Below are 23690 nucleotides of genomic sequence, written 5' to 3' on the forward strand. Positions count from 1 at the left end.
CACAATATGCACTATTTCATCGTTGTACTCTTTCTGCAGCATTTCCATAAAGAAGAAAGAAAACAGCTAGCAGGCAGATCAAACTTCCTTAAATATTCAATTGGCCATTTTGCCTTTTTGGATTTAACATTCTGCATTTGTGTCGTTACCCTTAAATCTCCTCACAATCTCTTTGTTCTTCCAACAATCATTAAGAAAAATCCCTGTAAGCCGAACCCCACGTATTCCCTGTGCTACCAAGTTTACTTCCAATTTCAAGAGTGCCTTGATCCTTTGATTTACTTCCAATTTTTGGAGGCTGGTTTCAGCACAGGTGTGGTTTCCTTTTTATCATCATCACCTGACAATCTTTTCACGTTTTTTCCAGAAATAGATTTAGCTGATCCCTTCTTTCTCTTGACCTCTGATTGTTTTAAAGAACTCCCCCACTCTTGCTGGTTCCATCACCCTTCCTAACAGACTGCTTCAATGTCTTAGTTTCAAAATCACTTGTAGTGTCATTAGTTTACATTTACATTTACGTTGAAGATATAATATTACATTTACGTCATTAGTTTTTGGATGAATTGGTGATTTAACATGCTCTAGAGTGGATAGTTTAGGAGGTCTGTTAGACCACCATTGTTATTTTACTTATAATAGAAGAAAGGAAAGTAAGGCACGTTAGTAATCAACACAGTTACTTATTCAAAAGGATGACAGTTATCTAAAACAGGAAGTTAAATGGATGAGAGGGAGATGGGAAAGGGCAGGCAGTTTTTAGTAAAAGGAAGGGCCTGCCAGAATTGTTCTGGTTTTAATTGTAGTATTTTGAATTGTGTTTATTTCTGTTTTGGATTAGGAGGGTTTCTTTGCTTGTTGTTTGTAATTTCTCTGTAATTTTCTTTCTATTGCAACTTTAAGTCTCAAATATCAATATAATAGAAACAGTACATAAGTGTTCTATCAAGGTTGTATGTTCAGAAGTGAGTAGATAGTTGGGAAGTCCTATGTTCAAAAGTGAGTAGTTTAGGAGGGTCCTATGTTCAAAAGTTTGCTGGTGTGTATCTTTGTTGGCTCAACATGTTTTTAATTTATGATTGTTGTTGGTGGAGAGAGCGGAAGATGCCGGGGACAGTTTGGAGAAGATCAAGCGGCAGCTGGCCTCTGGGTCTGGTCGGAATTTGTTGCAGGGTCCCCTTCTAAAGCGATCTGAAACAGTAAACTAACGCATTGCAACTCTTTCTGTCTTTCCTGTTGTTTTGAATTGATGGTTACTGCTTAATTGCGCTGCCTTTAGGAATTTGGCAAGCATGGAGGCTGTTTATTTGAGTCGGAAGCCCACTGCAAAATCTGTTTTGGAGTTTGTTCGATCTGTTCATGATGATACAAATTTGTTATGATCATATTGCATTTTGAAGTTTTGGGGTATTTTTCTTCCATTTCTTTTCTGCTTACGTTGTATTCTTTCTTACGTATATTATTTTCTAATGGTCTTGTTGTGCAATGTCTTTCTTTTAAGTCATTGGCTACTTTGTAAAGAGAAAAACAAAGTGAACTATGTCATCGTTCTACTCTTTCTACCCCATTTCCGTAAAGAAGCAAGAAAACAGCTAACAGGCAAATCAATCTACTTAAACATTCAATTGGCCATTTAGTCTTTTGGGATTTAACATTCTGCCATTCTTGTCGTTGCCCTTAAATCTCCTCACAATCTCTTTGTTATTCCAACAATCCTTAAGAAAAATCCCTGTAAACCGAACCCCATATGTTCCCTTTTCTCCACATCGGTCATAATTTTGTCCACTCTCCAAACAAAATCCTTTCAACCTTATTTTTCTTCACTACCCATTTCCAAAATTTTCATTTCCCTTGGAAAATCTTTGTCGATGTCGAAACTTGCGGCTGGGAACCGATAGTTCTCAATCATGTCCAGTGCTGTACCTCCCAATGGACGGCATGGATCAAGGGTTAAGGTGGATTTTTTTGTTATCGTTGGTTAGAATTCTTGTTCTGTTTTAGGACATAAATTCCAACACAAAGAATGTTTAAGTGTTAGCTTTCTCTACTCATAACCTACTCAAATATTAGAAAAAAGGACTTAACGACACAAATTGCATCCAAGTGTCCAGATGCAACACTATAGTGCCAAACAAACCTAACTAGTGTCCAAAATGTGCCTAAGATTTAAAGACAACCAAACGATGCTTAACTGTGAGCTTTTCCAATGCATAAGCTACCAAAAAGTGAGAAAAAAAGGTCTGAACAACCTAAAATCGCAACCAAGTGCCCAAATGCAACTACTATAGTGCCAAATAAACCTAAGTAGTGTCCAAAAGGTGCCTAAGCTTTAAAGAAAACCAAATGCTTAAATGTGAGCTTTCTAGACTCATAACCAACTAAAAAGTTAGAAAAAAGAATTTAACAACCCGGAATGACAACCAAATGCCAAGGTACAACAACTATAGTGCCAAACCAAGGTGCGTAAGCTGTAAAGGAAACAAAAGAATGCTTAAGTGTTAGCTTTCCCGACTCATAACCTAACAAAAGTTAGAAAAAAGGACTTAACAACCCGAAATTGCAACCAAGTGCCAAAGTGCAACAACTATGGTGCCAAAGAAACCTTATTAATGTCCAAAAGGTTCCTAAGGTTTAAAGACAGCAAAAAAAATGCTTAAGTGTGAGATTTTCCAAATCATAACTTTAAAAAATGTGAGAAAAAGGACTTAACGACCTGAAGTGGAAATCAAGTGTCCAAGTGCAACAGCTATAATGCCAAAAACCTAGGTAGTGTCCAAAAGGTGCCTACGTTGTAAATGCAATCAAAGAATGCTTCAGTGTGAACTTTCTCTACTTATAACCTACCAAAATGTTAGAAAAAAGGACTTAACGACTCGAATTGCAACCAAGTGCCCAAGTGCAACAAATATAGTGCCAAACTAACCTAACTAGTGTCCAAAAGGTGCATAAGGCTTAAAATCAACCAAACAATGCTTAACTGTGAGCTTTTCCAACTCATAAGCTACGAAAAAATGAGAAAAAAATGACTTAACAACCCGAAATGGCAACCAAGTGCCCAAATTCAATAACTATAGTGTCAAACCAACCTAACTACTATCCAAACGGTGTTAAGTTGTAAAGGCAACCATTGAATGCTTAAGTGTGAGCTTTCTTAACTCATAAGCTACCAAAAAATCACAAAAAAGGACTTGATGAACAAAAATTTCAACCAAGTGCGTAAGTTAAACAAATATGCTGTTAAAACAACCTAATTAGTGTCTAAAAGGTGACTAAGGTTTAAAGACAACCAAAGAATGCTTAAGTGTGAGCTTTCCCGACTCATAACCTACCGATAAGTCAGAAAAAATGATTTAACGACTCGAAATGGCAAGCATGTGCCCAAGAGCAACAAATAAAATGTCAAACATACCTAAGTAGTATCCAAAAGTTGCGTAAGCTATAAACGCAACCAAATAATATTTAAGTGTGAGCTTTCTCGACTCATAACAAACAAAAATGTAAAAAAAAAAAGACTTAACGACCCCAATTGGCAACCAAGTGCCTAAGTGAAACAACTATAGTGCGAAACATACCTAAGTAGTGTCCAAAAAGTGCCTAAGCTGTAAATGCAACCCAAGAACTTGTAAGTGTGAGCTTTGTCGACTCATATCCTACCAAAATATCTGAAAAAATAACTTAACGACCCGAAATGGCAACCAAGTGCGCATGTGCAATAATTATAGTGCCAAACAAACCTAAGTAGTTTAAAAAACGTGCCTATTATATAAACACAACCAAAGAATGCTTAAGTGTGAGCTTTCTCAACTCAAAATCTACCAAAATGTCAGAAAAAAGGACTTAACGACCCAAAATGAAAATAAGTGCACAAAAGCAACAACTATAGTGCCAGACCAACCCAAGTAGTGTCCAAAAGGTGCCTAAGGTTTAAAGACAAACCAAGAATGTTTAACTGTGAGCATTCCTGATATGGATCAAGAAATCATGATTGAATCAAATGAAGAAGTTGAGTAGATGCAATGCTTGGAAGTTGAAGAGTTATTTTGGGCAACTCAAAAGTCATAAATTTAAATGTTTAAGAAATAATGTTTATGTGTTTTTAGTTATTATGTTAGTTGAAAGGTTATCAAATTAAATGTTTTGACCTTTCATTTCATATTTTAATTAGTATAAATAGGGTTGTAATTTTTCCACATTTAAAAAGAAGAATTTGGGATGAAAGAAATCTGAAAATTCTAGAATGTAGAATTTTGTTCTTGTCTGTTGTGATAGAATGCACAAACATTTGAAGCATTCAAGTGAGAATTGATCTACCTTACTTGTGGAGTGTTTTGAAGATTAAGGATTGATGGGAGTTTCTAATTTTGTTCGATCCTTGGTTTCTTAGATCATCTAAGCAATTTGTATGTAGCCTATCTTAGGGGTTGAAATCAAATTGGTTTTGCGGCTAGTGGGGTTGTGTTCTTTGAGTCTTGTTGTTTAACATGATTCTTAGATCCAATGCCTAGGGGTTTCTTATCAATTTCCAACACATAACCTACCAAAAAGTGACCAAAAAGGACTTAAGGACCTTAAATGGAAACCAAGTGTGCAAGTGCATCAACTATAGTGCCAACCAACCTATGTAGTGTCCAAGAGGTGCTTAGGCTGTAAAGACTATCAAACAATGCTTAAGTGTGAGCTTTCTTAACTCATAAACTACCAAAAATTGAAAAACAAAGAAGGAATTAACGACCAAAAATGGTAAATAAGACAAGAACTATAGTGCTAAACCAACCTAAGTGGTGTGCAAAAGGCGTCTATAGTGCAAATCATGTCATTTTAATTGATCAATTCATAAGTTAGTCCTAGAAGTTTTATGGTATAGTGCTTGATTTGGCAATGCATAGGTAAAGAAACCATAGTGACTAAAGTTCACAAATCAAATGTATAGTATTGTGTTTGAAATGACTTTATAAGTGAATAAAAACACTAGGAAAAAGAAATTGAGTCATATAAGGGATCATCTAGCAAACAGGTTTTTGTCAAGTTCCAAATGTAGTAACACTACAACAAAAATTATCTACTACGACAGTTGTTTATATCACAAAATGGAGGGAGGAAAAAAAATTATCACAAAAGGAAAAAAACGCGCGGGAAAAGGCGAAACTTTTCGGATAATACTTTTCGCGACAGTTATTTGACGTCATAGTATTGTAATTGAAAAAAATTTTAGAGGCCTAGAACCACAAATGAAAGTCACGAATGAAACCATCATCATTCTTCTTAAATCGCCACTAATCTTAAAAGTGCAAGCATTGTATATATGTTTAATTTTTAAAATAAAAAGAAAACAGTTCTAAAAAAGAAAATGGTTATCAATTCCTATCTGATGAGTTGTGGTAAAAATTATATCAATAAAATGAACAAGAAAAAAAGAAGTGTAAGGAAGGAAAAGTTGAATACCGTAGAACCCAACGAATTTTGACCTAATCGGCTTAACTCTCCTACATTCTACAGGCTATTGTTGCTTCGGCCGTGAGTGAATATTTTCCTACGCAAGTTCTGATATCGAAGGAACCCAACGCATTCTGACCTAATTGGCTTAACTCTTCTACTTTCAACTAGCTATTGTTGCTTCGGCCAAGAGTGAAGAGTTACCTATACAACTATCGATCCCGAAGGAACCCGACGCATTCTGACCTAACCACTTTAACTCTCCTACTTTCTACAGAAATTGATGCTTTGGCCAAGAGTAAAAAGTTCCCTATGTGAATTCTGATACGTAAAGAACTTGATACATTCCAACCTAACCAGCTTAACTCTCCTACTTTCTACCGGTTATTGTTGCTTCAGCCAAGAGTGAAGAGTTCTCTACGCAAGCTTTGATTCTGAAGGAACCTGACGTATTCTGACCTAACTAGCTTAACTATCCAACTTTCTACAGGCTATTGTTGCTTCAACCAAGAGTGAAGAGTTCCTTATGCAATTTAGGAACCCGATGCATTCTGACCTAACCGGCTTGACTTTCCTACTTTCTACGGCCTATTGTGGCTTCGGCGAAGTGAAAAGTTCTTTACGCAAGTTCTGAACTCAAAGGAACCCGATGGATTTTGACCTAACCCGCTTAACTCTCCTACTTTCTACCGGCTATAGTTACTACAACCAAAAGTGAAAAGTTCCCTACGCAAGTTTTGATCCCGTAGGAACCCGATGCATTGCGACCTAATCAACTTATCTCTCTAACTTTCTATGGGCTGTTATTGCTTCATCCAAGAGTGAAGAGTACCTAATGCACGTTCATGTCTCGAAGGAACCCGATGCACTCTGACCTAATCGATTTAACTCTCCTACTTTCTATGGGTTATTATGGCTTCGACAAAGATTGAAGAGTTCTCCACACAAGTTCTGATCTCGAAGGAACCCAACACATTCTGAACTAACCAGCTTAACTCTCCTACATGCTACGGGTTATTATGGCTTCGACCAAAGAGTGAAAAGTTCTCTACGCTAGTTTTGATCACGAAGGAACCCGATGCATTTTTGCCTAACCGACTTAACTCTCGTACTTTCTATGGGGTATTGTGGCTTTAGCCGAGAGTGAAGAGTTCCCGATAAAAGTTCTGATTCGGAAGGAACCTGACACACTTTGAGCTTTTCGGCTTAACTCTCCTACATTTTACGGGCTACTGTAGGTTCAGCCGAGAGTGAAGAGTTCACGAACAAGTTCTGATTCTAAAAGAACCCGATTCATTTTAATCAAACCAGCTTAACTCTTTTACTTTCTACGGGCTATTGTGGCTTCGGCCGAGAGTGAAGAGTTCCTCACACAAGTTCTAATCCCAAAGCAACTCGACGCATTCTAACCTAATCGGCTTAACTCTCCTACTTTCTACATGTTATTGTTGCTTCGACCATAAGTGAAGATTTCATTATGAAAGTTTTGATCCGGACGGAACCCTACGCACTCTGAGCTATCCGACTTAATTCTCCTACATTCTACAGGCTATTGTTGCTTGGTCGAGAGTGAAGAGTTCACCAACAAGTTCTGATCACGAAGGAACCAGACGCATTCTAACCTGATCGGCTTAACTCTCTTACTTTTTATGGGCTATTGTGGCTTCGGCCGTGAGTGAAGAGTTCCGGACACAAGTTCTGATCTCAAAGGAACTCTATACATTCTGACCTAATATGCTTAACTCTTCTACTTTTTATGGGCTATTGTTGCTTCGACCATGAGTGAAGATTTTCCTACGCAAGTTCTAATATCGAAAGAACCGAATGCATTTTGACCGAACTAGCTTAACTCTTCTACTTCCAACGACCTATTGTTGCCTCGACCAAGAGTTAAGAGTTCTATATGCAAGTTCTTATTCTGAAGGAACCCGATGCATTCTGACCCAACCGTCTTAACTCCCCTACTTTCTACGGGCTATTGTGGCTTCGACCAAGAGTGAAGAGTTCTCTAAGCAAGTTCTGATCCTAAAGGAACCCGACGCATTCTGACCTAACCGATTTAACTCTCCTACTTTCTACGGGCTATTGTGGGTTTAGTCGAGAGTGAAGAGTTGTTGATGAAAGTACTGATCTCGAGGGAACTAGATGCATTTTAACCTATTCGGCTTAACTCTCCTACTTTCTATGGTCTATTGTGGCTTCAACCGAGGGTGAAAAGTTCCCAACACAAGTTCTGATCTGGAAGGAACCCGACGCATTTTAACCTATTTTGCTTAGCTCTCATACTTTCTATGGGCTATTGTGGCTTCAGCTAAGAGGGAAGAGTTCCTGACACAAGTTATGATACCAAAGGAACTCGATGCATTCTAACCTAACCAGCTTAACTCTATTACTTTCTACGAGCTATTATTGCTTTCCATGAGTGAAGATTTTCCTATGCAAGTTCTGATATCGAAAGAACCAAATGCATTCTGACCCAACTGGCTTAACTTTTCTACTTCCAACGAGCTATTGTTGCTTCGGCCAATAGTAAAGAGTTCCCTACGAAAATTCTGATTTCAAAGGAACTCGATGCATTCTGACCTAACCGTCTTAATTCTCTTACTTTCTACAGGCTATTTTTGCTTCCACCAAGAGTTAAGAGTTCCCTACGAAAGTATTGGTCCCGATGGAACCCAATGAATTATGATTTAACCACTTTAACTTCTACTTCTATAGTATTGCTTCGGCCAAGAGGGAAGAGTTCCCTATGGAAATTCTGATATTGAAGGAACCTGACACATTTTGACCTAACCAGCTTAACTCTCCTACTTTCTACAAGTTATTGTTGCTTCGGCCAAGAAAGCATTCCCTACGCAAATTTTGATCCTGAAGGAACCCGACGCATTCCGACCTAACCGGCTTAACTCTCAACCTTTTTATGGGCTATTGTTGCTTCGACCAAGAGTTAAGAGTTCCCTATGCAAGTTCTAATATCGAAGGAACCAAATGCATTTTGACCTAACTGGCTTAACTCTCCTACTTTCTACAGGCTATTGTGGCTTTAGCCGAGAGTGAAGAGTTCCATGAAATTTCTGGTCAGGAAGGAACCCGATGCATTTTAACATATTCGGCTTAACTCTCCTACTTTCTATGGGCTATTGTGGCTTCAACTGAGAGTGAAGAGTTCCTGACACAAGTTCTGATCCCAAAGGAACTCGATGCAGTCTGACCTATCCGAGTTAATTCTCCTACTTCCTACGGGCTATTGTTGCGTCGACCATAAGTGAAGATTTCCCTACGCAAGTTCTTATATTGAAAGATCTAAACGCATTCTCACCTAACTGGCTTAACTCTTTTACTTCCAACGGGTTATTGAAGCTTCAACCAAGAGTGAAGAGTTCCCTACGAAAATTTTGATCCTGAAGGAAATCGACGCATTTCTGACCTAATTGGCTTAACTATCCGACTTTGTACAGGCTCTTTTTGCTTCAGCCAAGAGTTAAGGGTTCCTTACGCAAGTATGGATCCCGAAGGAACCCGACACATTCTGATCTAACCGCTTTAACTCTCCTACTTTCTATATGAAATTATTTCTTTGGCCAGGAGGGAAGAGTTCCCTACGAAAATTTTGATACGAAGTGAACCCGACGCATTCCGACCTAACCAGCTTAACTCTCCTACTTTCTACGGGCTATTGTTGCTTCAGCCAAAAGTGAAGAGTTCCCTAAGCAAATTTTGATTCCGAAGAAACCGATGCATACCGACCTAACCGGCTTAACTCCCCGACTTTCTATGCGTTATTGTTGCTTTGACTAAGAGTTAAGAGTTTCCTACGCAAGTTCTGATTCTCGAGGAACCCGATGCATTCTAACATAAATGGCTTAACTCCCGTACTTTCTACGGGCTATTGTGGCTTCGGCCGAGAGTGAAGAGTTGTCGAAGAAGTTATGATCCCAAAGAACCCGATGCATTTTAACCTAACCGGCTTAATTCTCCTACTTTCTACGAGCTATTGTGGCTTCAATCGAGAGTGAAGAGTTCCCGACACAAGTTCTGATCCCAAAGAAAGCCGACACATTCTGACCTAACCAGCTTAACTCTCCTACTTTCTACAGGTTATTGTTGCTTCGACCATGAGTGAAGATTTCCCTGTGCAAGTTCGGATATCTAAAGAACCAAACATGCATTCTGACCTAACTGGCTTAACTCTTCTACTTTCAACCGGCCATTGTTGCTTCGACCAAGAGTGAAGAGTTCCCTACGAAAATTTTGAACCCGAAGGAACTCGACACATTCTAAACTAATTGGCTTAAATCTTCGACTTTCTACGGGCTATTTTTGCTTCCACCAAGAGTTAAGAGTTCCCTACGCAAGTATTGATCCCGAAGGAACCCATCGCATTATGATCTAATCGCTTCAACTCACCTTCTTTCTACAGGAAATTGTTGCTTTCACCAAGAGTGAAGAGTTCCCTACGCAAATACTAATACGGAAGGAACCCGACGCATTTTGACCTGACCAACTTATCTTTCCTACTTTCTACAAGTTATTGTGGCTTCGGTCGAGAGTGAAGAGTTTCCTACGAAAGTTTGATCCTGAAAGAACCCAATGCATTATGACTTAATAGGCTTACCTCTCCTACTTTCTACCAGCTATTGTAGCTTCGACCGTGAGTGAAGAGTTCTGATGCAAGTTTTGATCCCAAACGAACCCGACGCATTCTAACCTAACAAGCTTAACTCTCCTACTTTCTACGGGCTATTGTAGCTTCAGGCAAGAGTGAAAAGTTCTCTACTTTCTATGGGCTTTTTATTATAAGTGTAAAGAAATAGGTGTATGAATTGGATCGATGAACATTTTTTTGAATTTTTTTTAAGCTTAAAAGGATATTTATGGAACTTTCAATAATTCATCAATATTTTTTAAACAGAACTTTTCAATAGTTGATGATTATTTTTTAAACAAAACTTTAGCGACTTTCATCTAAAACCAAAGACAATGGTATTTTTGAACCGTTTTCGAAAGTTTAAGGGCATCTTTCAACTTTTAAAAGGAGACTTTTTTGACACAAACCACTAGGGGTATTCTAACACTGACAACACTAACAACCCAGACTACCCATCCCAAATTTCGAGTATTATTACAAAATATGTTTTTTAACTTATGGATATGTTGAATTTTGATATTATGAAATTTTAGTAATTGATATGTGTGGTAAAAAAATTTAAGTGTTTAAGTTAATCAAGAATACACTCCATTTACAAGGAGTACAAGGAGTCCAAGTAGATATTAGTTGTGTTTGAAAAATTATGAAAAAAATGTCCTATTTTAAAAAAAAGTACAATCAAGTGAAATGTTACATAAACTTCACAACATAGTTAATAAGATAACACAATATTACAAGATTTTGTTTACACGTATACATACATATACTAGTGGTTAAAGTAAGATTAGATTTGAATGTATATTTAAACGAAAGTTATGCCATTCAACTAGAGTAATAAAATAACTAAAGAGCTCAATAAATTACAACAAATGTGATGGTACTTTGACACCAGAAGCTCACCATTTGAAGGAAAGTTCAAACAATGGATAAAAGGAAGCATACTAAAACACAAGTAAAACAAGAGGATTATTTTTATTGTCTTCCATTATCTGAGAGTGGAATGCAAACAAAGCAATGCAAAAGCACCATTCAAGACATCTGACTGATTTATACAAAGTGTAAATAAGACACCAATACAATGCTGAACATTCTCCAAAACAAGATGCAACATACACATCATTCATTTGGCTATTCAACGGGAATATGTCACGTTTTTTGCCATAATTATTCTTGTTTCATGTTTGCCCACGATGGCAGGACAAGACTTTTAGGTAAAGCAAATCCTGGTTTTCCAATGTCAAAAGGCCTTGGCCGCTTGCAGGTAATACTTAGTTTTCCATTTTTAACCTTAAGGTTGCACTTTATGTTTAAATTGTCCATCCGAACATCTTTTTTTTTTTTTTCTTCTTTCCTTCGGGTAATAAAGAATAGTGACCTTGAAGAATTAAGAGAATTGGGGTCCGGCACCTTTGGCACTTTTTACCATGGAAAATGGAGGGGACTGATGTTGCTATAAAACGAATCAATGAGAGGTGTTTTGCTGGGAAACCTTCTAAACAAGATCGCAAGGTTGTTCATTTTAAGCAACTGGCTTTTCTTTTCTTTTGTTATTCGTGTATTTTTCTTTTTTCCTTGACTCAAGTCCTTTTTGTTGTTTTATATTGTACCAGTGAGAAGATTTTTAGAATGAAGCAATTAAGTTTGCTGATTTGCACCACCCAAATGTGGTACTTTTTATGGTGTCGTGCTTGATGGGCCTGGGAGATCTGTGGCCACAGTAACAGAATATATGGCCAATGGTTCGCTCAAAAATGCTTTGTTGAAGAATGAAAAGTAACAATTGTTCTCATTTTTCATACGTTTAATTTAATTTGTTAGAAGTTAGTTGCAGTATAATGTATCTTCACCCTTAGATTAAGCATAAATACAATTGATGCAGGAGTCTTGAAAAGTGGAAGCGCCTCTTGATTGCTATGGATGCGGCTTTTAGAATGGAACACCTGCACAGAAAGAATATTGTGCACTTTGATTTTGAAAGTGATCTACTGGTCAATCTTCGAGATCCTCATCACTCAATATGCAAGGTTTGTGTATTACTGATAATAGCAGAATCATCATTGTAGTGCATTCCATTTAGTTAAACTCTTGATTTGATTTTTAAACAAAACAGAGATGATAACCAATTTTTATAGTTATTGTTGTAATTAACACAATTAATTGTCAAATAAAAAATGTATTTGACTATTAACATTTTTTTGTTTGACTAATTATAGTATGTTTTAAGAAGAAAATAAGCTTGGCTTGTCTTAGATATACGGGATAAAGTAATGTTTTTAACTAACAAATGCCTTAAACCAGCAATGGTCTCAATCTCCTCCCAAGACCTCTCAAAACCCTTACTCTCTAATCAAATGTTCCATTAAAAAAAATATATGAGATATTTCACAACCTTGATCGCATAAGACAACAATCTCTATTTCAAACCAAACTAACTCTAAAGGGCTCGACAAAAGTTGAAAATCAAGGTAGCAAACTGCGATCTCTAAAGGATACGATGTGATCTAAAGGAATGCTCCTGTGCTATAAATGCATGGGTGCAGTCCAAACACAAAGGAAGATTGTCCCTATATATAATAACTTTTTATAGGAAGTATTTTTGAAGTGTTAACTCATCTATTTCCAACGGGCTATTCCTACTTCGACCAAGAGTGAAGAGTTCCTTACGAAAATTCTGATTCCGAAGGAACTCGACGCATTTTGACCTAACCGACTTAACTTTTTGAGTTTCTACATGTTATTTTTGCTTCCTCCAAGAGTTAAGAGTTTCCTACGCAAGTATTGATTCTGAAGGAACCCGACGCATTCTTATCTAACTGGTTTAACTCTTCTACTTTCTATTGGAAATTGTTGCTTCAACCAAGAGGGAAGAGTTTCCTACGCAAATTCTGATACCGAAGGAACCCGATGCATTCTGATCTAACCAGCTTTACTCTTCTACTTTCTACATGCTATTGTTGCTTCAGCCAAGAGTGAAGATTTCCCTACGCAACTTTTGATCCTGAACGAACCCGACGCATTCGGAGGTAGTAGGGAGCTGATTCCTAAGAAGTTGGTTAGTGTTCTTGTTCTGATTTTTTTACCTTCAGTTAACTACGTTGTTTCTGAAGAAATTAAAGTTATGGGATGTGATGCATGTTGGTAGGGAGCTGAATCCTTTCTTAGGAACGTTTTGGTGAGCATGGAGGCTGTTTATTTGAGTCGGAAGCCCACTGCAAAATCTGTTTTGGAGTTTGGTCGATCTGTTCATGATGATACAAATTTGTTATGATCATTTTTTGAAGTTTTGGGGTATTTTTCTTCCATTTCTTTTCTACTTCCAATTTCATTTTCAATTTCTGCTTATTTTTTATTCTTTCTTATGTATATTATTTTCTAATGGTCACAAGTTGTGCAATGTCTTTCTTTTAAGTCATTGGCTACTTTGTAAAGAGAAAAACAAAGTTAACTATATCATCATTCTACTCTTTCTACCCCATTTCCATAAAGAAGCAAGAAACCAGCTAACAGGCAGATCGAACTGGCTTAAAGACTCAATTGGCCATTTAGTCTTTCGAGATTTAACATTCTGTCATTGTTGTCGTTGCCCTTAAATCTCCTCACAATCTCTTTGTTCTTCCAACAATCATTAAGAAAAATCTGTGTAAACTGAACCCCATGTCTTCCCTTCTCTTCCCACCGGCGAGAATTTTTCCCACTCTCCACTGCAAAACCCATTTTGGAGCTTATTCGATCAGTTCATGTTGATACAAATTTTTCCGAATCGTAATGCATTTGTAACTTTTGGAGTATTTTTCTTCCTTCAGTTTGTTTTCTACTTTCACTTTCATTTTCAATTTCTGCGTATTTTTTATTCTTTTTTATGTATATTGCTTTCTAATGGTCATTTGTGGTGCAAATTCTTTCCTTTAAATCATTGGTTATTTTGTAAATAGAAAAACAAAGTGAACCATGTCATCGTTCTACTCTTTCTATAACATTTCCATAAGGTTTATTTTGCAGTTATCGTTGGTTAGAGTTGTTCTTTTTTTTCTGCTCTGATTTCATTGCATTGTTTTGAAGAATTTAAAGTTATGGGTTGTGATGATCCTTTCTTAGAAACGGTTTGGCATTCCTAGAGACTGCTTATGTGAGTTGGAATCGCACTGTAAAATCCATTTTGGAGCTTGTTCGATCTTTTCATGGTGATACAAATTGGTTATGATCATATTGCACTTGGAACTTTGGGGGTATTTTTCTTCCTTCCATTTTTTTTTTCTACTTCCAATTTCATTTTCAATTTCTGCATATTTTTTATACTTTCTATTGTATATTGTTTTCTAATGGTCATTTGTGGTGCAATGTCTTTGATTTAAGTCAATGGTTATTTTGTACGTAGAGAAACAAAGTGAACTATGTCATCGTTCTACTCTTTCTACAACATTTCCATAAAGTAGCAAGAAAACAATAGTCTTTTGTGATTTAACATTTTGCCATTCGTGGCGATACCCTTAAATCTCCTCACAATCTCTTTGTTCTTCCAACAATCATTAAGAAAAATCCCTCGAATCTGAACCCCATGTCTTTTCTTTTCTCCTCACCAGCTAGAATTTTGCCCACTCTCCAAACAAAATCTTTTCAACCTTATTTTTCTTTACTACCCATTTCCAAAAATTTGATTTCCCTCCTCGAAAAATCATCGTCCATGCAGAAACCTGCGGCTGGGAGCTGATTGTTCTCGATCAAGTCCAGTGCTGAACCCCCAAATGGATTGCAAGGATCAAAGGTTAAGGTTTATTTTTTTGTTATCGTTGGTTAGAGTTTTTGTCTCTTTTTTTTTCTGCTTTGAGTTAATTTCCATTGTTTTTGAAGAATTTAAAGTTGGGTTGTGCTTGATTCTTTCTTAGGAACGTTTTGGAAAACCTGGAGACTGCAAATCTGAGACGAATTCTACTCAAAATCCGTTTTGGAGCTTGTTCTATCTGTTCATGGTGAATCAAGTCCGTTTTGTTCTGCTTGCACTTTCATTTTGAATTTTTGCATATTTTTTGTTCTTTTCGATGTATATTGTTTTCTAATGGGCATTTAGTGTGCAATGTCTTTCTTTTAAGTCATTGGTTACTTTGTAAAGAGGAAAAAAAGTGAATTATGTCCTTGTTGTACTCTTTCTACAACATTTACATAAAAAGCAAAAAAACTGCTAAAACAGGCAAATCAAACTTCCCTAAACATTCAATTGGCATTTAGTCTTTTGGGATTTAACATTTTCCATTCTTTTTGTTCCCTTAAATCTCTTTGTTCTTCCAACAATCATTAAGAAAAATCATTGTAAACCGAACCCATGTGTTTCATTTTTCCTCATTGGCTAGGATTTTGTTTGGGGAGTTGACAAAATTCTGGCCGATGAGGAGAAAAATGAAACACATGGGTTCGGTTTACAATTTTGTCAACTCCCCAAACAAAATTCTTTCAACCTTATTTTTCTTCACTACCAATTTCCAAATCTTCATTTCCCTCGGAGAATCTTTGTCGATGCCGAAACTTGCGGCTGGGAACCAATAGTTCTCAATCATGTCCAATGTTGAACCTCCCATTGGACGACAATGATTAAGGGTTAAGGTGGATTTTTTTGTTATCGTTGGTTAGAATTCTTGTTGTGTTTTTTTCTGCCTTGATTTAATTCCATTGTTTTTGAAGAATTTAAAGTTATAGGTTTGTGATGCATGTTGATGGGAAGCTGAATCCTTTGTTCGGAAAGTTTTGGTCAACATGGATGCAATTTGTTGGAGTCAGAATCCCATTGCAAAATCTTTTTGGGGATTGTTCAATTTGTTCATGATGATACAACTTGTTTATGTTCACATTGCATTTATAACTGTTGGGGTATTTTTCTTCCTTCCATTTTTTTTCTACTTCCAATTTCATTTTCAATTTCTGGATTGAGCATTCAATTTCAAGAAACCCATTGCATATTTGTCAAAAGAAAATTTCAGTTGGCAAGTGTTTTGGAACATCAGGAAAAAATAATTGTATAGTTCATAAGTTCGGGTAATTTTGAGGTAGTTGTCGCGGTAATGAATTTTTCTAAATTACTTGACTCTACCTTAATATAGGACGTGTGTGTCTTCTAATTTCACTTTAGTTGGGGCCTTTCTTTTTACGGGATCTTACTTTGTTATTGGTCATTCGTTTGTGCAAGCTGGAGCCGGCTTCTATGAGTCGGAATCCACTACAAAATTCGTTATAGAGCTTGTTCGATTTGTTCACAGTGAGACATGTTTGTTAGAATCATATTGCATTTAGAACTTTTGGGGTATTTTTCTTCCTTCCATTTTTTTCCTACTTCCAATTTCATTTTTAATTTCTGCATTTTTTTATTGTTTCTTGAGTATATTGTTTTCTATTGGTCATTTGTTGTTCAATGTCTTTCTTTTAAGTCATTGGTTACTTTGTAAAGAGAGAAACAAAGTGAACCATGTCATCGTTCTACTCTTTGTACAACATATCCATAAAGAAGCAAGAAAATTGCATATAGCCATACCAAACGTACAATTCAATTCCCATTCCTCTGTCTTTTCCCTAGCTTGAAAGAGAATTTCTTTCTTCCTTCTTCCTCTCAATTGGCCATTTAGTCTTTTCGGGGATTTAACATTCTGCCATTGTCGTTGCCGTTAAACCTTCTCACAATCTCTTTGTTCTTCCAACAATCATTAAGAAAAATCTGTGTAAACTAAACCCATTTCTTCCATTCTCTTTCCACTGGCTAGAGTTTTTCCCACTCACCAAACAAAATCCTCTCAACCTTATTTTTCTTCACTACCCATTTCCAAAATTTTCATTTACTTGGAAATTCTTTGTCGATGTCGAAACCTGCAGCTCGGAATCGATTGTTCTCGATCATGTCCCGTTCTGAACCTCCAATGGACTACAAGGATCAAGGCTTAAGGTTTATTTTTTTGTTATTGTTGGTTAGATTTCTTGTTTTGTTTTGTTCTGCTTTAAGTTAATTGCATTGTGTTTGAAGAATTTAAAGTTATGGGTGAGATGATCCTTTCTTAGGAACGTTTTGGTATGGATTGATGTGGCAATATGGATTGATGTATCTTTTTCAAGTAAAAAATAATTAAAAGCTGATAAATACACAACATAAATTAATTACAACGTAGAAACAAAATAATTACAGTTGAAGAATGTGGATATTTTGGTATTTTATAAAATACCGTGCACGTGCAAAAAATACTATTTGCTAAAATTCAAAAGAAAAAGTAGTTTGTCATTTTTCAAAATGATCCATAAAAATGTTGTTATATCTCTTATGACAAAGAGTGTGAATCTACTAGTCCATATTCACTTGTTTTTTTGTTGGTAAAATTGGATAAGACCGCATTATATTGAAATAAATACACTAATGACATTTTAAAACCAATAGTGATAGAAATTATAATTTAATTAATGTTCTTAAGTCAAATAAACATGGTTTAAAAGTCTTTATAAACACAATTAGTGTAATTGTTTTTAATTTTAATTCATTTACACATCTTTGTGCGTGTGTGAGTTTGTGTTGGTGCGTGCGCATGCGCATGTGCGTGTATGTGTGTCGTTTGTGCGTATGTTCGTGTGTGGCTGTCGCGCGTGTGTACGTGTGTGTACACGTGCGTACATGTGTGTGTGCACATGTGTGCGTACATGTTTGCGTGTATGCACATTTTGTGCGTGTGCATGTGTGGGTGGGTGTGCACATGTGCTTGTGTGCAAACAAGTTGATATTTTTTAATGTAGACTTTCTTCTAGTTTTAAAATAATAATTTAGTTATCTTTATATTCAAACTATTAGTGTTATGTTGAGATAAAGATGGTGAACAAGTTGATACTTTTTAGTTTTGAAATTCAATTAAGATTATTTCAATGCAAAATCTATCGTTGCGATTTTAAAATTCTGAAAATAATAATTTTGTTATTTTGAAATTCAATTTGGTTATTTTAAAATTCAAATTCAATTAGGTTATTTTGAAAATAGTAAGATTGTATAAAGTTATAAAAACTTGAACCAATTAGTTGAGTCTCGAGATATTAAGAAAAAAGTTATGACATGGGTTGATGTATCTTTTTCAGGTAAAAAATAATTAAAAGCTGATAAATGCATAACATAAATATATTACAACGTAGAAACGGAATAATTACAGTTGGAGAAAGTGGATATTTTGATATTTTATAAATTACCATGCACGTGCAATAAGGCTATATGTTAAAATTTAAAAAAAAAATAGTTTTGCCATTTTTTAAATTGACCCATAAAAACGTTGTTATATCTCTTATGAATAGTGTGAATCTACTAGTCCATATTCGACTTGTTTTTTTTTTTTTTGGTAAAATTGGATAAAATCGCATTATATTGAAATAATCACACTAATGACACTTTTCAACCAATATTGATAAAAATTATAATTTAATTAATGTTATTAAGTCAAATGAACATGGTTTAAAAGTCTTTTTAAACACAAGTAATGTAATTGTTTCTTATCTTTAATTCATTTACGCAGTTTTGTGCATTTGTGCGTGTGGGTGTGTGGGTATGCGTGTGGGTGTGAGTGTGCGTTCGTGCGTGTGTGTATGCGTGCGAGTGTGTGCGCGTGCAGGTGTACGTTTGTGCACATTTGTGCATGTGGGTGTGTTTGTGTATGCGTGTGTGCATTCGTATTTGTGTGCTGATGTGCACACGTGTGTGTGTGTCTGTGTGTGTGCTTATGTGTGTCTGTGTGTGTGCGGACGCGTATGTGCTTGTGCGCGTGGGTGTGTCGGTGTGTGTGCGCTCATACGTGCTTGTGTACGTGTGTGCGCGTTTGCTCGTGTCCGTGTGTGCTTGTGTGTGAACAAGTTGATTATTTTAATGTTGAGTTTCTCTCAATTTTAAAATAATAATTTTATTATCTTGATATTCAAGTCATTAATGTTATTTTGAGATAAAAGATAGCGAACAAGTTGATATTTTTTAATTTTGAAATTCAATTTAGGTTATTTTAATACAAAATCTATCTGAGATTTTGAAATTTTGAAAAATAATAATTCTGTTATTTTGAAATTCAATTTGGTTGTTTTGAAATTTCAATTCCATTAGGTTATTTTGAAAATTGTAAGATTGAGTAAATTTATGAAAATCTTGAATCAATACTTGAGTCTCGAGATATTAAGAAAAAATTTATGATATAGGTTTATGTATCTTTTTCAGATAAAAAAATAATTAAAAGTTGATAAATGCATAACATAAACTAATTACAAAGTAGAAACAAAATAATTACAGTTGGAGAAGATGGATATTTTGTATTTTAGAAAATACCATGCATGTGATAGAATGCTATTTGCTAAAATTCAAAAGAAAAATAGTTTTGTCATTTTTAAAATGACCCATAAAAACGTTGCTATATCTCTTATGACAAAGAGTGTGGATCTACCTGTCCATATTCGACTTGTTTTTTGTTGGTAAAATTGGATAAAACTCCATTAAATTAAAATAATTACACTAATGACACTTTTCAACCAATATTGATAAAAATTGTTATTTAATTAATGTTATTAAGTCAAATGAATATGGTTTAAAAGTTTTTCTATACACAATTAATTTAATTATTTTTTAATTTTAATTCATTTACACATCTTTATACATACGTGTGTGTGTGTGTGCGCGTGTGTTCGTGTGTGTGTGCGTGTGCGCGTGCGTGTGTAGGTAAGTGTGGATGGGTGTGCGTGCATATGTATGTGTGTGTGTGTGTGCAAAAGTGCGTGCATGCGCACGTGTGCGAGTGTGCTTGCGTGCATGTGTATGTGTGCGTTCGTGCGTGTGTGCGTTGCGAACATGTTGATATTTTTTAGTGATGAGATTCTTCCAATTTTAAAATAATAATTTCGTTATCTTGATGTTTAAGCCATTAATGTTATTTTGAGATAAAAATAGCGAACAAGTTGATATTTTTTAATTTTGAATTCAATTAAGGTTATTTTGATACAAAATCTATGTTGAGATTCTCAAATTCTGAAAAAATAATAATTTTGTTATTTTGAAATTCAAATTCAATTGGGTTATTTTGAAATTAGTAAGATTGAATAAAGTTATTAAAATATTGAATCAATTAGTTGAGTCCCAAGATATTAAAAAAAAAGTTGCAATATGGATTGATGTATATTTTTCAAGTAAAAATTAATTAAAAGCTGATAAATGACATAAATTAATTACAACGTAGAAACTAAATAATTACAGTTGGAGAAGGTGGATATTTTGTAAAATACCATGCACGTGCAAAAAATGTTATTTGCTAAAATTGAAAAGAAAAAATAGTTTTTCCATTTTTTAAATAACTCATAGAAAAGTTGTTATATCTCTTATGTCGACTTATTTTTGTTGGTAAATTGCATAAAACCGCATTATATTGAAATAATGACACTCTTAAACCAATATTGATAGAAATTATAATTTAATTAATGTTTTAAGTCAAATGAACATGATTTTACTCCTAAACATAATTATTGTAATTGTTTTTTAATCTTAATTCATTTACACATCTTTGTGCATATGTGTGCGTGCACATGTGCGTGTGGGTGAGTGTGCGTGTACGCTAGCGTGTGCATGTGTATGCGCGTGTGTTTGTGCGTGTGTCCATGTGTGCGCATGTGCACGTGTGTGTGTGTTGTGTGTGCTCGTGTGCGCGTGTGCTTGTATACGAACAAGTTGATATTTTTAATGTTGAGTTTCTTTCAATTTTAAAATAATAATTTAATTATTTTGATATTCAAGTCATTAATATTATTTTGAGATAAAGATAGTGAACAAGTTGATATATTTTAATTTTGAAATTCAATAACATAATTGAGATTATGAAATTCTGAAAAAATAATAATTTTGTTATTTTGAAATTCAATTTGGCTATTTTGAAATTCAAATTCAACATGCGTGCGTTCGTGCGTTTGTCCATGTGTGTGTGTGCGGGTGTGTGTGAGTGTGCGTGCGTGCGTGCGTGTGTGTGCGTTCCTACATGTGGGTGTGTGTTCGTGTGTGCGAATAAGTTGATATTTTTTAATGTTGAGATTCTCTCAATTTTAAAATAATAATTTAGTTTTCTTGATATCCAAGCCATTAATATTATTTTGAGATAAAGATATCGAACAAGTTGATATTTTTTAATTTGAAATTCAATTAAGGTTATTTTGATACAAAATCTATCGTTGAGATTCTCAATACTATTAAATTATAATTTTGTTATTTTGAAATTCAAATTCAATTTGGTTATTTTGAAGTTAGTAAGATTGAATAAAATTATTAAAATGTTGATTCTCAAATTATATAAATTTGGTTACACTAGAAGAAATTTGCCATTCAAGATCGGTTTAAAATCGACATTAATGATCTTTGGTGCAGTTCGGAACGACATTAATGATCTTTGGTGTCAGTTCGGAACTGACATCTATGCTAGCGTTATTAAAGGCCTTTAATGTCGTTTTTGCTTTGATGTCGGTTTAAAAACGATATCAAATGCATCAGTAATGTCGGTATGGTCATTGATGTTGGTTTAAAACCGACATTTTTTATGGTGCTATTGTTGACCTTTAGTGTCGGTTTGCCTTTGATATCGTTTTTAAACCGACATTAAAGTCTTGTTTTTGGATCTATTTTTACAAAAAAAATATATAATTATTGCATTATTGTTCATTTTTTATAAACTGACATTAGATACGTGTAAATAAATATTTTTTTCTCACACCAACAAATCAATAAAATTAATATTATTTTAGGAACTACAATATTTTTCTTTTACATTTGTATATAGAAAATGAAATCTTAATATTGCGTTTGTATATACATTCTATTATAATACATGAAACTAGATCCTAATACAAGACTTAAATAATAAATCTTAAACGCTTTCACAATCTTCAACTTCAACAATTGCTTCCATCTACTTAGCTTAGCTTGGCTGTATCTAAGACCAAAATATACTTTACAACCTAGGGAAGATTAAATCTAGAATTTGCAAAATTAGTACATATTATTTAAAATCAAACTAAACAGACTGCAATCTAAATGTGGAAAATTAAAAATTACCACAAAGTTTCAGTAGAGTAAATAATGTAGCAGCAACAAAGAAGACAATTGAAATGGCAACCCAAAAGTGCTGCAAAAATAAAGAAGAAAATAAGCTTTGATCAAACAACTCATTAAGAAGAAGAAAATAACCTAATTTGGTTCTTCAAAGATCTATAAGAAAAAGAGGAATACAACTAAAGAATAATTATACCATCCTCGACTCTTACTTCAAAGCAAATTTTGAATGTTCAATTTAGCATGCTAGTCTATAGGCTTCTTACTCTTAATTGTATAAATTTACCCATCAATAGCAACATTGTTTTTTATAGAGAAAGTTAAACAATGGAGATGATAAATAATCTTACAAACTCCTATTGGATCGTTTTTCTTTTCAAATGAAAATAGTTAATTTATTTCATTTATGGAAGGTGAAAATCTCAAATATATAGTAAAAGAACATGGAATATAAGGAAGCCCATAAAAAGAAGAGACTCCACTAGCTAGGTATTGATCAAAGATAAATATATGGATAAATAGATGCAACCTACAAATATATCAAAACAGACTAATACTCAAACTAAACTAAAGAAAACAAAAACATTTACTACTAAAAGATAAAATAAAAACACAATTCAAAACAATTAATTACCAAGATTGATCTCAATCGAAAACCAAACGCATCACATTATGAAGATATTGTGCTTCACATAACACTCCAATAGCTATACCAAAATTACTTACTCTACATTTTCCATTTTGGCAAATCCACCTACAAGAATGCTAGTTACCAAGCTCATTTCTATGCCTTCTCTTCTTTCATTTTCTAACAAAAGATAGTATGAATAAGGCTGCACATTTGAAAAAATAAAGACAATTAATAATCAATAATGCTACCTAGCAGTCACAAGTTAACAATCAAATGAAGAAACCCAAGGATTTTTGCGGCGGAAGCACGATGAAGATTGGTTGCCGTTCGTGATCTAGGGTCACAGATTGAGAAGAGAAGAAAATTAGAAACCAACTTGAAGAGAAAGAAAAGAAAATTGATAGGGAAAGAGTAGAGTAAGAAGAGAAAAGTAAGAAAGAGCAAAGTAAGAAAGATAAAAGTAAGAAAGAGAGGAAAATTTTGTTTTTAAAACCTAACAATTTTTTAAAAGAAATTAAAAATGGGGGGTCATTAATGTCAGTTTTTACAAAATACAAAAAAAAAAAAAATAAAACTGGCTGATCATTAATGTCGATTTAAAAACGACATTAAACCTTTATCATTAATGTCGGTTTGATCCACCTTTTCAAAAACGACAATAAAGATAATTTTTCATTTTTTTCACCTGACACTACAAACCCAGATTTGTTGTAGTGTTATTATGGGTTGATGTATCTTTTTCAGATAAAAAATGCTATTTGCTAAAATTCAAAAGAAAAAGTTGTTTTGTCATTTTTTAAAATGACCCATAAAAACGTTATTATATCTCTTATGACAAAGAGTGTGGATTTTGTAGTCCATATTTGACTTGTTTTTTGTTGGTAAAATTGGATAAGACCGCATTATATTGATAT

The 23690-nt window shown here is 34.6% G+C and overlaps 1 long non-coding RNA gene across 1 annotated transcript; it reads left to right on the forward strand.

The window, feature by feature from the left end:
- The first annotated feature begins 991 nt into the window (after positions 1 to 991).
- Positions 992 to 12063, forward strand: LOC116402116. The gene is made up of 5 exons (XR_004214548.1): positions 992 to 1199; positions 11279 to 11342; positions 11448 to 11590; positions 11692 to 11854; positions 11961 to 12063. It is a non-coding gene; the product is annotated as an uncharacterized LOC116402116 (long non-coding RNA).
- The last annotated feature ends 11627 nt before the right edge of the window (positions 12064 to 23690 follow it).

This window comes from Cucumis sativus, chromosome 2 (assembly GCF_000004075.3).
Source record: "Cucumis sativus cultivar 9930 chromosome 2, Cucumber_9930_V3, whole genome shotgun sequence".
NCBI classification, from domain to species: Eukaryota; Viridiplantae; Streptophyta; class Magnoliopsida; order Cucurbitales; family Cucurbitaceae; genus Cucumis; species Cucumis sativus.